This window comes from Panthera tigris, chromosome E3 (assembly GCF_018350195.1).
Source record: "Panthera tigris isolate Pti1 chromosome E3, P.tigris_Pti1_mat1.1, whole genome shotgun sequence".
NCBI classification, from domain to species: Eukaryota; Metazoa; Chordata; class Mammalia; order Carnivora; family Felidae; genus Panthera; species Panthera tigris.
Window position 1 is genome coordinate 20,139,450 of NC_056675.1, and position 13,196 is coordinate 20,152,645.

At 52.5% G+C, this 13,196-nt stretch overlaps 1 long non-coding RNA gene across 1 annotated transcript; it reads right to left on the reverse strand.

The window, feature by feature from the left end:
• Positions 1-10,859: 10,859 nt before the first annotated feature.
• Positions 10,860-12,732, reverse strand: LOC122234718. The gene is made up of 4 exons (XR_006212635.1): positions 12,621-12,732; positions 12,443-12,495; positions 12,241-12,286; positions 10,860-11,416 (listed from the first exon to the last, which is right to left on the reverse strand). It is a non-coding gene; the product is annotated as an uncharacterized LOC122234718 (long non-coding RNA).
• Positions 12,733-13,196: the final 464 nt, after the last annotated feature.

Here is a 13,196-nt window from a genome sequence, read left to right on the forward strand (position 1 = left end):
CTGACGGATCTGCCAGAGAAATGGGAGCTCCCTGGATGGAGAGCCACTAGGTTAACTTAACTAGGCGATTTCCCCGTGGATGCAAGGGGCTGCTGACATTACCGGGTCCCTACGATGTCCCTGTGATGTCCCTACCATGTACGTGGTTGCCAGCTTTGGTGACAGGGGCCTGGGTACCAAGGCTGCTTTTCTCACTAACGCCGCTGACCAGTAGGCAGACTGCGGTCTCCTGACTCGGTTACTGAGGCATTTCAGGGCAGGGAGGGATATATGTCTTAACAGCAAGGGCTTTGGCATCAGTCTGACTTGGGTTCAAATCCCTGTTCTGCCACTTCCAACCGGGTGCCTTCGGCCAAGTCACTTACCTCTCCAGGCCTCAGTTTCTTTAGCTGTAAAATGGAGAGCCTACCAATAAGCTTGTCTCTAAGAGCTGCTGAAGGATTAAACGTGACAGTGGATTTTGCTCGCTTAGCATGAAGGGTGCTCACCGAACGGTAACGAAAATAATTCAGTCTTGTTATCTGTACAACCGTCTGGTGTCAGAGGACGTGGAAATCGAGATTCTAATTAGGCACCGAGATAAAATGGATGTGCGCTTTCCCAGTGAGGTGTCCCTGCACCATAGGCGGACTCTTGGAAAGGTGTAGCCCAGCTCCCAACCACCCCACGTGCTTCAGAAGGAGGACAGGCTTGGGCCCTGCGGGCTCAGGGATTGGTGAGCCCGGCCTGGGTGGTTCAGCCACTCGTCCCCCCCAGAGGATGCCTTCGGTGGGGAACCTGCCCTCTCGCCCCAGTCGCTGTCAACAGCTGAACAAATTCGATGCCCAGGCCACCCTCCAGAACAACGGAAGCAGACTCTTCCGGGGCAGGGCCTGGGCATCAGCAGTTTCTCCTTTTTTCTTCCTTTTCTCTCTCTTCGAACAATGCAGTACCTTTTAGTATATTCAGAGTTGTGCATATACATCACCACCAGTTTTTCCGTTTCCTTCAGACATGACGGGCACACGGCACTGTGTGTTGATGGCATAGAGTGTCATGACGTGGTTGATGTATACTGTGCAATATCACCCCAATAGCTGTAGTTCACCCCCATCACGTCATCGAGATGCAAAAAAGAAAAGGGGAAAAATGTTTACCACTAGTCATTTAAAGTCACCCCACTTTTGGGGTGCCTGGCTGGCTTGGTCGGGGGTTGCTGTGACCCCTGATCTTGGGGTTGTGAGTTCGAGCCCCACGTTGGGTGTAGAGATTGCTTAAAAATAAAATCTTTAAGGGGCACCTGGGTGGCTCGGTCGGTTGAGTGTCCGACTTCGGCTCGGGTCATGATCTCGCGGTCCGTGAGTTCGATCCCCGCGTTGGGCTCTGTGCTGACCGCTCGGAGCCTGGAGCCTGTTTCGGATTCTGTGTCTCCCTCTCTCTCTGCTCCTCCCCTGTTCATGCTCTGTCTCTCTCTGTCTTAAAAATAAATAAACGTTAAAAAAAATTAAAAAAAAAATAAAATCTTTAAAAGAACATAAGTAGGGGCTCATGGGTGGCTCAGTCAGTTAAGCATCTGACTCTTGATTTCGGCTCAGGTCATGATCTCATGGTCATGAGATCAAGCCCTGTATGGGGCTCCAGGCTGGGCATGGAACCTGCTTAAGATTCTCTCTCCCTCTCTCTCTGCCCCTCCTCTGCTTGTGCTCCCTCCCTCCCTCTCTAAATAAATACATAAACAAATAAAATCATTTTCATTGCTGTAAAATGTCATGCATCTCTTACCTGTCACTCCCCAGTGCCCCCCCCCCCCATCTTCCCCTGTCCCCCTGCCCCTAGCCACAGGCCACAAAGAATCTACTTTCTCTGTAGATTTGTCTATTCTGGCAATTTCACATAAATGGGATCATCCAGTACGTGGTCCTTTGAGCCTGGCTTCTTTCACTGAGCATCATGTTTACAAGGTTCATAGGATGAATCAGAACTTCATTTTTTCTTTTCTTTTTTTTTTTTGGCTGGGTAATATTTTCCTATATGGATATACCCCATTTCATTTATTCGTTGATCAGCTGACGGAAACTTGGGCTGTTTCCACTATACCCTCAGCAGCATTCCTCTATGAGATTTTGTGGGGACACATGCTTTCCTCTCTCTTGGGGACAGCCCTCAGGTGGCATAGCTGGGTCCCCTGGTGACTCGATGTTGAGCGTTTTGCAGAATGCTTCCCGAAGTGGCCTCCCTGCTCTACGTTCCTTCCGGCAGGGTGAGAGGGTCCCTACCTCGTCACATTCTCACCAGCACCTGTTACTGTCTATCTTTTGGATCCTAGCCTTCCTGGTGGGTGTGAGGTGCTGTCTTCCTGTGGTTTTGGTTTGCGTTTCCCTCATGGATAACGCTGTTGAGAATCTTTCCACGGGCTTCCTGGCCATTTGCCTACCTTCTTTGGAGAAATGTCTATTCAGATTGTTGGCCCATTTTAAAATGGGGTTACTCGTGTTTTTATTATTGAGTTGCGAATGTTCTTTATATATTCTAGGTACTGGTCAGACATGGAATTGGTATTCATTTTCTCCCATTCTGCGGGTGGTCTTTTCCCTTTATTTGACAGTGTCCTTGCAAGCACAACATTTTTAATTTTGATGAAGTCCGATTCATCTGTTTTGTTGTTGTTAATGTGACTTTGGTGTCACATCTCAGATCCAGATCCAAGACCACAAAGATTTCTCTCATGTTTCTTCAAGAAAATTTTTTTTAATGTTTATTTATTTTTGAGAGAGACAGAGTGTGAGCAGGGGAGGGGCAGAGAGAGAGGGAGACACAGAATCGGAAGCAGGCTCCAGGCTCCGAGCTGTCAGCGCAGAGCCTGACGCGGGGCTCGAACTCACGGACCGCGAGATCATGACCTGAGCCGAAGTCGGACGCTAGAGTGACTGAGCCACCCAGGTGCAACCCCCCCCCCAAATTTTAAAAAAATATTTATGTTTGAGAGGTTTGAGAGACAGAGTACAAGCAGGGGAGGGGCAGAGAGAGAGGGAGACACAGACTATGAAGCAGGCTCCAGGCTCTGAGCTGTCAGCACAGAGCCCGATGCGGGGCTCGAACTCACGAACTCATGACCTGACCTGAAGTCAGACGCTCAACCGACTGAGCCACCCAGGCGCCCCTGTTACATGTGTTTTTTAAAGCTCCCTAGATGGTTCCAATGTGCAGCCAAAATTTCATGATGATGTCAATCAACAGCAAACATGGCTTCAATGATTTTATGCCAGGTTCTGGCTTATCTCAGTTATTCCTTATAATAATCCCAAGGGCTGCAGGACCCAGGGGCTTTTTATAGGTGAGGAAGCTGGGGTTCCCTTGGCACACAGACAGCAAGTGGGAGAGCTCAGCTCTCGACTCCAGGCCGTGACTCCACAGCCTTGCCTCTTAACGCTCTGCGTTAGGTTCCTCACCTTTCCAAGCACAAGCCTGTCAAATCGCCCGTAAGTCATGGTGCACGCAGTTCCCTTTGCCTGGAACCCTCCCTTCCTCCCCCATCTCCATTTTAGCATTTGGTACCTTTGCTCTTAACTTTTCGATCGTCAGCTTGGTGGCACCTCCTTTCAATGGCTTTCCCCGAGTCTCTTCTTATCACTCTCAGCGGGAATTAAGCTGGCATTCCTGTCCTGGGCTCTCTGTGCTGCTGGGCCTGCCTCTCATACAGCACGTATCCTCTATTACGATCAGCAGCGTGGCCACTTTAAAACACTCATCCCTCTGCGTGAGTCGTGGCTGGCTCGCGGAGCAAATGACAGTCCGTGGCTTCCAAGGCTGAGTCAACCGTGGCCATGCAGCTTCTGCTGGGATCACTACAACAATTGCTCCTGGAGCCCTGAGCCCCCTTGTAGGAAGTCCAGTGACCCTGCGACTGTCCTGCTGGAGAGGCCACATGTTAAGGACTCTGGTTGACAGTCTCAGCTAAGCCTGTTCTTCAACCCTCCCAGCAAGGGCACCAGAGCTGGGAGTGAAGAAGCCAATGTGGAGGTGGATCCTTCTGCCCGCATCATTCGGGTTGTCCCCAACGAGGCCTCAGATATCAGGGAGCAGAGAAGATCCCTCCATCCCTCCATCCACTCTTTCCAGATTCCTGACCCACAGAATCCGTCAGCATACTAGCTCTCGTTTTCCGCCTCTGAGTTTCCGAGTGGTAAACTACGCTGCAGTAGACAACCCCAGCAACTGGCTTGTGTATCTGTTTTCTCCCGCTAGAACATGAACTCTCTGAAGTCAAGGTATTCATCTTTCTATTACTGGTTCCCAGTACATGGCCGACTCAGGATAGGTGCTTTTTTTTTTTTTTTTTTTAACATTTTTATTTATTTATTTATTTTTGAGACAGGGAGAGACAGAGCATGAACAGGGGAGGGTCAGAGAGAGGGAGACACAGAATCCGAAACAGGCTCCAGGCTCTGAGCTGGCAGCACAGGGCCCGACGCGGGGCTCGAACTCACGGACCGCGAGATCATGACCCGAGCCGAAGTCGGATGCTCAACCGACTGAGCCACCCAGGCGCCCCAGGATAGGTGCTTTTTAAGGGGCGTTGAGCAAACTAACGAAGTTATGTATGGTCCAAATCGTGCTGAGTGGGGCTTTGCTGAGAACCTGTCCCACTAACATGACAGCTGTGCCCCAGACTGGACTGTGGGAATTACACGTGCACACACCTGGAGTCCCAGAACTTTCCTTTCTAGGGATTTATCCTTTAGCTACCCATTTACATGCCAAATGGAGTACACGCAGCGATGCTCATCACAGTGTTGTTTGTAAGAGCAAACGTACCCGTGAAATTATTCATAAAAAGTATTAGCAGGAAGGGGAACCCTGGCTGGGGATGAAGGTGAGTTTTCACTGGATGTTCCGTAACGCTTTTTGAATTTTGAAGCATGTATTCCCTCTTCTAAAATAAATATTAATATATGTGCTGCGCACACAGTTTGACTTGGAACAGAATTAATATTCTTCTTTAAATAGACTCAATTTTTTAAAATAAATAAATTTCCTGAAAAGGGAAGCTTACTCTGCCACATCCCACAGGGAAAATTGGTATCATTTTTCACAGAGAGGAGATAATCACGAGAATGAGCGTGTTGGGAACAAACACTCTTTCGTAGGCTTAGTGAAACGTCCTGCTTGCGTCTGCAGGCTCTGAGTCCGAGGCCAGCCCTTTACTGATTGATAAAGGAGATTAGCCGTGTCAGAGAGATGCGAGAGGCGTGTTATCACCCAGCTCGGGCCAGATGGTTGGGGTCCCGTGACTCGTTCTGGCCAACGGCCCGTGTGTGGAAGCTTCCAGTGCCCCTTTTGGGTTCTGGCAGTTGGTGGCTGGTATTCCCCTCCCATCTCTCTTTTGCTTGGAGGCCGTGTGCTCCGGAAATCAGAGCTGCAGGGGCATCCAGACTTGGCATGGGCGAGAAAGGACCGTATTATGTCAGGGCACTGAGATATCGGGGCTTACTTGTTCTGCGGCATGGCGTAGGCTGTTCTGACTGCTGTAGACTTGGGGAAATGCCAGCTTTGAAGAGCTCTTTATTAGTGTTAGACTACCAGAACCACACCGCCTTCCCAGCTGGGCCCCTGATCTTCTTCTCCTCTGTCTCTCCTCCTCTCTTCCCCGTACATTCCGCTAACCTGCTGCCCCCAATTGCTCACCATCACTCTTGGCTTTGCTTACAGACTCACGGTCCATTAAGCTTCAAAGAGGCCTCTGCATTATTTTAGTCAGGCTGGTTCCCCAGTGGGAGTCACCTCCCCACACCTCTGATAGGATCTACTTGCATACGTGCCGTGCCGGGACAAGAGGCTCACTCCCTCTCCAGGTGGTTCCTTCCCTCACTGGGCAACTCTGTCCACGAGGAGCTTCTTGGGATCCACCAGACAACGCTTTCGCCTCTGGCCATTTCTTTTGGCCCCCATCCAGAGTCCCACAGAATGGCTGTCCCTGACCCAGGACAAGCCTTGGAAACCCAAAACCCCTCAAAATTTCTCTTTTCCAGCCGTTCTCTTCCAGGGCGCAAGGAAGACACATCCTGTGGGGCTCTTGGCCATGTGCCCTGCGGTGGGAATACAGCCAAGTCTTGCGTCCAAGACTTCGTCATAGCTTGCCATTTGAGCCCCACTCTCCTGGGTGGAGGGAACTAAATCTCAGTCTGTTTAGAATTCCTTCTTTGCTGTGGGATTGCTTTCAAGTTCTGCATGTGGGGAGGATCAAGGGGTTGGAGAGGGAAACGTATCATCCATGGGGATTCTCTGCAAGTCCTGGAGGGCCGGCCACATGTGCTGCTGTGGCTATATGGGCTCCTAGCCAAAGATGAGGGCTACTTCTTACCACCCCTGTGTGCTGACTTCTGGGTGTGTGGGGATCAGGTGGCCTCTTCATGCTACACTCTGTGAGAAGCCACAGGAAAGCCAGGGAGCCTTTCCAAGGCGTTCCGAGGTCCTTCACCACGTCCCCCTTGCTCTGGGCGCCTGGGACCCGTTCTGTGGCTTCTCTCTGTGCTTCTATGTGGAGGGCCCTCCAGACCTTTCTCAGCCCAGAATGCCCCACTGAGCCAGCCTCTCAGACTCTGCCCAGGAACGGGGGTATAAGGTAGGATGCAGCGGGAGGGAGGGACTCAAATCAGAGGGCCTTCCTGTCTCAGCAGGAAGGAACCAAAGCAGTGAAGGAATGTGGTTTTGCAGAACCCACAGTTCCAGCCCAGGAGATGTCTTGCCTGGTATAGCCCTTATGTGAGCCAGTTTGGGCCAGACTGGAGCTAGGACCTGTGCAGAAGCCTGCCCTGAATTATCCTGAAGTTCTCTTTAGCCCATTGTAATACTAAGCTCTCCTCCTGTGGCCATGTTTCTGCTAGGTTTTGCACATACGATGTATACATTAGCATGTCGACGTGCTGGGCAGGCATGGTTGAACCAAAGTGTTTAAGTCATAGAGTATGTATAAGTTCCTTAATGTGTAGGAAAGCTCCCTGCCCCCGCCCCCCAATACACTGAATAAAAGCTTCCTGTACTAATCCCACAGGGAGATATGGTGCTTGGAGACCTATCTCCCTGTCTCCTTACTTGTAACAAGTAATAAAGAGTTCCTTGCTTCCAACGCTTCCTTGGGTTGTGTTCAATTTAATGTACCCCAAGTGGCGAGGCCCTTGGGTCTGGTTACAGTGGCACAGATCTGCCTACTTCCCCCACCTGGGGCTCAGCCAGGACCCCCTTTCTCAGGGACACGGCAACCTCACATTCCCTTTGCTTTCTGTCCAATCCTTCTTACCCAGTCATGGTGCCCGGGGCAGGGGGTAGGGGCAGGCGGCGTAGGAAGCCCTACTTACCCCGTCCCATTCATCTTCACAAGGACCCCTTTTATAGCAGATGGTGAAACTGAGGTCCAGGGAAAGTGAAGGGTGTAGCAGAGCCAGGATTTAAACCCAGATGTGTCTGCAATATCCAGGCACTTCTCCAGGAATCACACCTGGGAATGTCAGTCCACTGCTGGAGTTCTGGGGTTCTGAGAGGATGTGCGGGGAAGTTTGAGGCAATAAAGCCACCATCACATCCTTTAAAAGACACTCAAGTGTTCCCTCTGACTTCAGAGGCTTCAGAGCTGGTGTCCTCAGGCCCTCCTTCTAAGTCAACAGACAGCTCGTGCATTAATTCCATAAACGTTTGCCGAGTTTCTCCCATGTTCCAGGTGTGGCAGGAGGGGCTGGTGCTACAGCAGTGAACAGAAAAACCTGCCCTGGGGCGCCTGGGTGGCTCAGTCGGTTAAGCATCCGCCTCTTCATCTCCGCTCAGGTCATGATCTCAGGTTTCCTGAGTTCCAGCCCCACACCCGGCTCTGTGCTGAAGGCACAGAGCCTGCTTGGGATTCTGTCTCAGCGTCTCTCTCTGCCGCTCCCCTGTTGTGCTCTCTCTCTCTCTCAAAATAAATAAATAACCTTAAAAAAAGCCCTGCCCTTGGGAATTAAAGTTTTATAGATGGAAATAGACAAGACCCCCAGGCCAACAAATAAATGAGGGGACTATTTATAAATAAAATTCAGCCTAGTAAATGTGAAGATCCAGTTGACTTTATTAAATGATTGATGAATCAGGAGGCATCCCATCTAGCAAGTGGAGGGGAGCAAGGAAAGCATCATCTAAGCAAGGAATGTCCTCCTAAGGGGGGCGGAAAGGGGCCGCCAGTCTTGACCAGGAAATTCCACGTTGACTGGTTAAAGGTTACGTTCCTGGAGGGTCGAAACTGCAGTTAGGTTAGGCAGGTATTAAGTCTTGGTTTGCTCAGAAGGCTAAGTGATGCCATTTAGAGGCTGTGGGTTTTTTTTTTTTTTTTTTTTTTAAAACAGGTCTCAATTTTGGATCGGTACAAGTCTGCTGAAGGAAATTAATTAGGCTGTGTGATATTATGATATATCATAATCAGATACACACACACACACACACACACACACACACACAACTTGGTCTTTGTCCTCAGTTCCTAGCACAGAGCTCTTAAGACCCTTATAATTTATTGAGTGACGCAGTGCTAGTCCCCCATCCGGTCTTGGTCCCCAGTTCCTAAAGAACTTCTAAGAGCCTTGGAATCTCTGCAGTGATAACAGTTTTCTTTTTTGTATGCTGATGAATGGCTGGAGGGAGGACCTGATTCTTCCACAATGGGGGCTGCTTACCTACAAGACCAAGGCCAGACTAGACGGTTGGAAGTTTGAGCCCCACCCCCTGACCTCTCAGGAGAGGGAGGACTGGAGATGGCGTCCAATCACCAATAAATAGCTAATGATTTAATCAACTGTGCCTGTGTAATGGAACCTCCATAAAAACCTGAACAATGGGGTCTGGGGAGCTTCCAGGGGGGTGATCACGTCAAGGTGCCAGGAGGGGGGACAAGCCTGGAGAGGGCTTGGATTCTCCATGCACCTGCCGTATCTCACACTATGTATCTCTTCCATCTGGCCGTTACTGAGTTGTATCCTTTTATAAGAAACCAGGCATCTAGTAAGGAAGCTGTTTTCGGGGGGGTTGTGTGAGTCATCCTAGCAAATTCTCAAAACTGAGGAGGGGCCGTGGGAACTCCTGATTTATAGCCCATCTGCCGGAAGTACAGGAGGCCTGGGACTTGCCCCTGGCGTCTGATGTGGGGAGTCTTGTGGGACGGAGACCTTGATCCATGGGGTCTGCTTGCCCCTGGCATCTGATGCGGGGAGTCTTGTGGGACGGAGACCTTGATCCGTGGGGTCTGCGCCGACCGCGGGTGGTTAGCGTCAGAGCTGGGCTGAATTGTAGACGCCGGGATGGAGAATTGGTTGTTGGTGGGGAAAAAACTCCACACATCTTGGTGTTCAAAGTGTTTGGAGTGAAAAACAGAGGGTGACAGGTGGTGAGGGAAAGCCTCCCGGAACAGTGACACTTGGGCTGAGACCAGCTGTGTGAAAAATCCAGGCACAGCGTCCCGGGCTGGAGAGAACAGCTAGTATGGGGGCATCGAGGAAGGCACAAGCTGGATGTGGCCAGAGGGTGGTGAGTAAGAAAAGGACAGAGGGCCAGGCAGGGACTAGATCATAGGGGCCTTAGTACTTATCAGTTGCTGTCCCCGCAGGAAACAGGAGGCACGCCCAGGGGAACTTGATAAAGGGACTGGTTACAAGGGTCTGGGTGGGGTTGAAGGATATTAACACAAAGGGACAACCTCCCTGGGATCAGCATCCGGGGCACCCTGGTGGCCACCCCTAGTCCTGAGGGGGCCATGGAGGAGCAGTTAAGGGAACCCAGGCGTTGTTGTACCTGTAGGAGGTCACCTGCAGCTTTCATCAAGAAGGGGGCCTGGTCACCGCCAACCTTTGGCCAAGCAGAGAGGAGGCTGGGGAGTAATGCCCCCACCTCTCTCTGCCCCTGCCCCCTGATCTGCTGGCACCCCCTATTGACCGAATCCCCCAGAAGCCAGAGGGCAAAGGCTGATGTACTCCCTTCAGCTCTGCCTCTGGGGTACCAGACAGGTGTCAAAGATGGGGAGTTATCTGGTGGACAAACAGGAAATACCCAGCACAGCCGTGGAAGCGGTGGCAGCCAAGTGCGTATTATTCTGAGTTCATTGCGAAGCCACCAAGGGGTCTGAACTGGGCAATGGCCCAATTTGGAAGTCCGCTGGCCTCTCTGGCTGCTCTCTGGGGAGTGGGTACAGCGGGGAGGCGCAGGGCAGGGAGAGCAGTTTGGAGGCTGTTCTTGTTGTCCAGTGGGTGACGACGGTAGCTGGGACCAGGGAGGGGGCAGTGAGGGCAGACAGAAGAGCGGGGCTCAGGGTTATACTCGACTTAAACTGGACAGGGATTGCTGGTGGATTGGCTGTGGGGAGGGGTGAGGCCACATGACGAGGGAGCCTGAGGCAGAGAATAACAGACGACTTAGAGCTCAGAAAGCTCAGGTGACACCCTCTGGACTTGTCCCTTTTGCCCACCCTTACCACGTCGTAGGGAAAGGAGACTTGGATGACAGCCTCAGGACAACTCTATGTGGCAGGTGTTTTTAGAACAAGTGAAGAATTCACACGTCAGAGAGGTTAAGATATCTGCCCAAGATCACACAGCAAGCAGGTACAGATGGGGATTTGGACGTGGGTCTGTCTGATTCACTGAGTACCCTGGGCAGGAAGATTTGATGGGGGTCTCTTGCCTTACGTGTCAGCCACAAACTGGGGCTTGTGCTGCCCAGGGAGATCTGCCCTCGAGACAGGCTGCAAGTCACCAACACGGCCAACTGTGGCATGCTGGAATTTGGGCAGAGAAGTGGCCCTGGCAGGAGTTATTGGGGTTTTTAAAATTATTATTATTATTACAGAATTGGGGAACGATGAGGAAAACTAACATCTATAAAGCTCCTTTATTTATTCATTCATCCTTGAGTTAAAAAATCCCTTTCTGGATTCCAGGCTTCTTGCTGGACAGGTCACTTGGATTATCTCATTTTATCCCCCAAACGGACAACCCAGCTGAGGTGAGCTTCGTGCTTCACCCCTGTTTTGCGGGCCTCAGGGAATGAAGGCTCAGAGAGGGGAGTGACACATCCACCTCTTCCCTAAAGCACTTCCCACGGAGTCTCAGGCCAGCCGGGTGTCAGACTGTAGGGTGCCGTGGTTCGAAGCGTGGTGCTGAAATCAGGGCACTTTGTTCAAATCCCGGCTCTCCTTTGATAGAGGCGTGACCTCAGTTTCCACATCTGTCAAATGGGTCAGTAACGGTATCTATCTGAAAGGCTGTTGTACGGATTGATGGAGACGAGGAATACAATTGAACAGAATAAGGGCTCAGGGCACCTTGACCATCACTGTGACCTCCGTTCCTGAAACCAGTGCCAATGCTTTGCGGGAGACTCTTCAGCCATCTCTGAGCTGCTTTAGCAGGTACCAGAGCTGTCACACCTGGTCGGGGGGACAGGTGCAGACGTTACACACAAGTCAGAGTGCAACAGGTGCAGTGGCAATGGGTTCAGATAAGAGCGGTGACAACAGGGTCCCCCGACGCCAGCCCTCTTTAGTGTATCACCTCATGTCATTTATTCCCCAGCACTTATTAGGGTCCAAAATCAGCTTGTGTGCGTTCCTTGGTTGACTTGTCACCTGCCTCCACCACTAAGCACCCTGTCCACCACTGTCCCCTTGCTGTCCAGCAAGCACAGTGCCTGGCCTCAGCAGACACTCAGTAAATACTGACTGAATGCAGGAACGAGTTGTCAGGTGAAATGAAGCCCCACGTGTTAATGTCATGCCTCTGGGCACCAAGGAGGGAGAGAGGAGACAGGTGGGGAGGGGTCGGGTGGGCTCAGCCTCTGAGGCCCCCTGAACCTTGCACACAGCCTGGGTCATCAAGAACGCTGTCAGTGACTGCCCCCTGGGGTCTCTTCAGAGTCTGATTCCCAACACTCCCCCACCAGCTCTGCAGCTATCTGAGGTCAGCTCCCAGGGTTCAAGGGAGAATTGCAGGTGTGGGGGTGGGATGAGGGTCTGGGCAGCTGACTATAGACAAGTGCCCTGGATAACTCTCTGGAGGCCTCAGGGTCTTTATCTGTAGGATGGGAACGGTCACAGCATCTCCTGTCAGCAGCATGGCAGAGCCCTTTAGATAGTGAGCTCTCTGGATGGCCCTTCATGACTTAAAACCTGGGCTCTGACACTTCCTGGCTCTGTGCCCTTAACTCCTCTGGGCCTCAGTTTCCTATCTGCCAAGCGGGACGAATATCACCAACCTCATGGCTTCTGGCCGATAAAACAAGCTCCAGGTACGAAAGGTGCCTGGCAAAGAGATAGCCCTGGGTCAGTATTAGCCACGCCCCTTCAAGGGTCCCGGACCCCCCCCCCCCCCACCTCGGCCACCGCCAGGCCTGGGTGCTGCTCCTCCATGGGACCCTCTCTAAGCGGCGCCTCCAGCCTCCACTTTCCAAGATCTACCAGTGGCCGCTGGGCTGCAGCAAAGAGCTTCCCTCAGTGCTTCAGACGTGCCTCTGAAAAACAGGGAAAAACCTTCTCTGGATTGTTGCCTGCGGCAGACAGTTTAAATTAACTTAAACCGTTTCCTGCTCCCACCCCCATCTCGTTATCCTTTTTCACGGAGGCGAGAAGAGAAAACCTTTGCAGGAGAAGCCACGGGAGACGCTTCTCTCTCTCTTCCCTCCAGCGGATGCCAGACCGGGAGATGCTAAAGTTTGCAGCCGGCGCGCCGCGGCGGGAGCGCGGGCCGCGGCCCCCGGGGCCGGTTGCTAGGGAACGCGCGGGGCGGGGCGGGGCGGCGGGGTGGTGGTGGGGGCGGGGCAGCGCGCGGGCCCGTGCGGCAGTGCCGCGCGCCGCCGCTAGGGTGCAGCAAGGCCCCGCGGATGCCCGGCGCCCGCTCCCGGTCGCGAATGCCGAGCACGTCCGGGCAAGGTGGCGGGAGGCACGAGCCGGCGGCGGCGCGGCGACCCGGGCGCGGCCCTGGCCTGCAGGGGCCGGAGGGCGCCGGCCTGAGACCCGTCTCTCCCGACCCTCGGCTCCCGCGGCCTGGTCCCCTGGGACCGGAGCTCGCCCAGGGCAGCGGCTCGCCGCCCTTTTGTCCGCGTTCATCTCTCCCGTAATTCATTAATTCGTGCTTTCTCTTTTCATCCCTTCAACCGCTCCCCACACTACTATTCCTCCCCTCCCTCCCGCCTTGATTCTCGTCTTCCCGTCT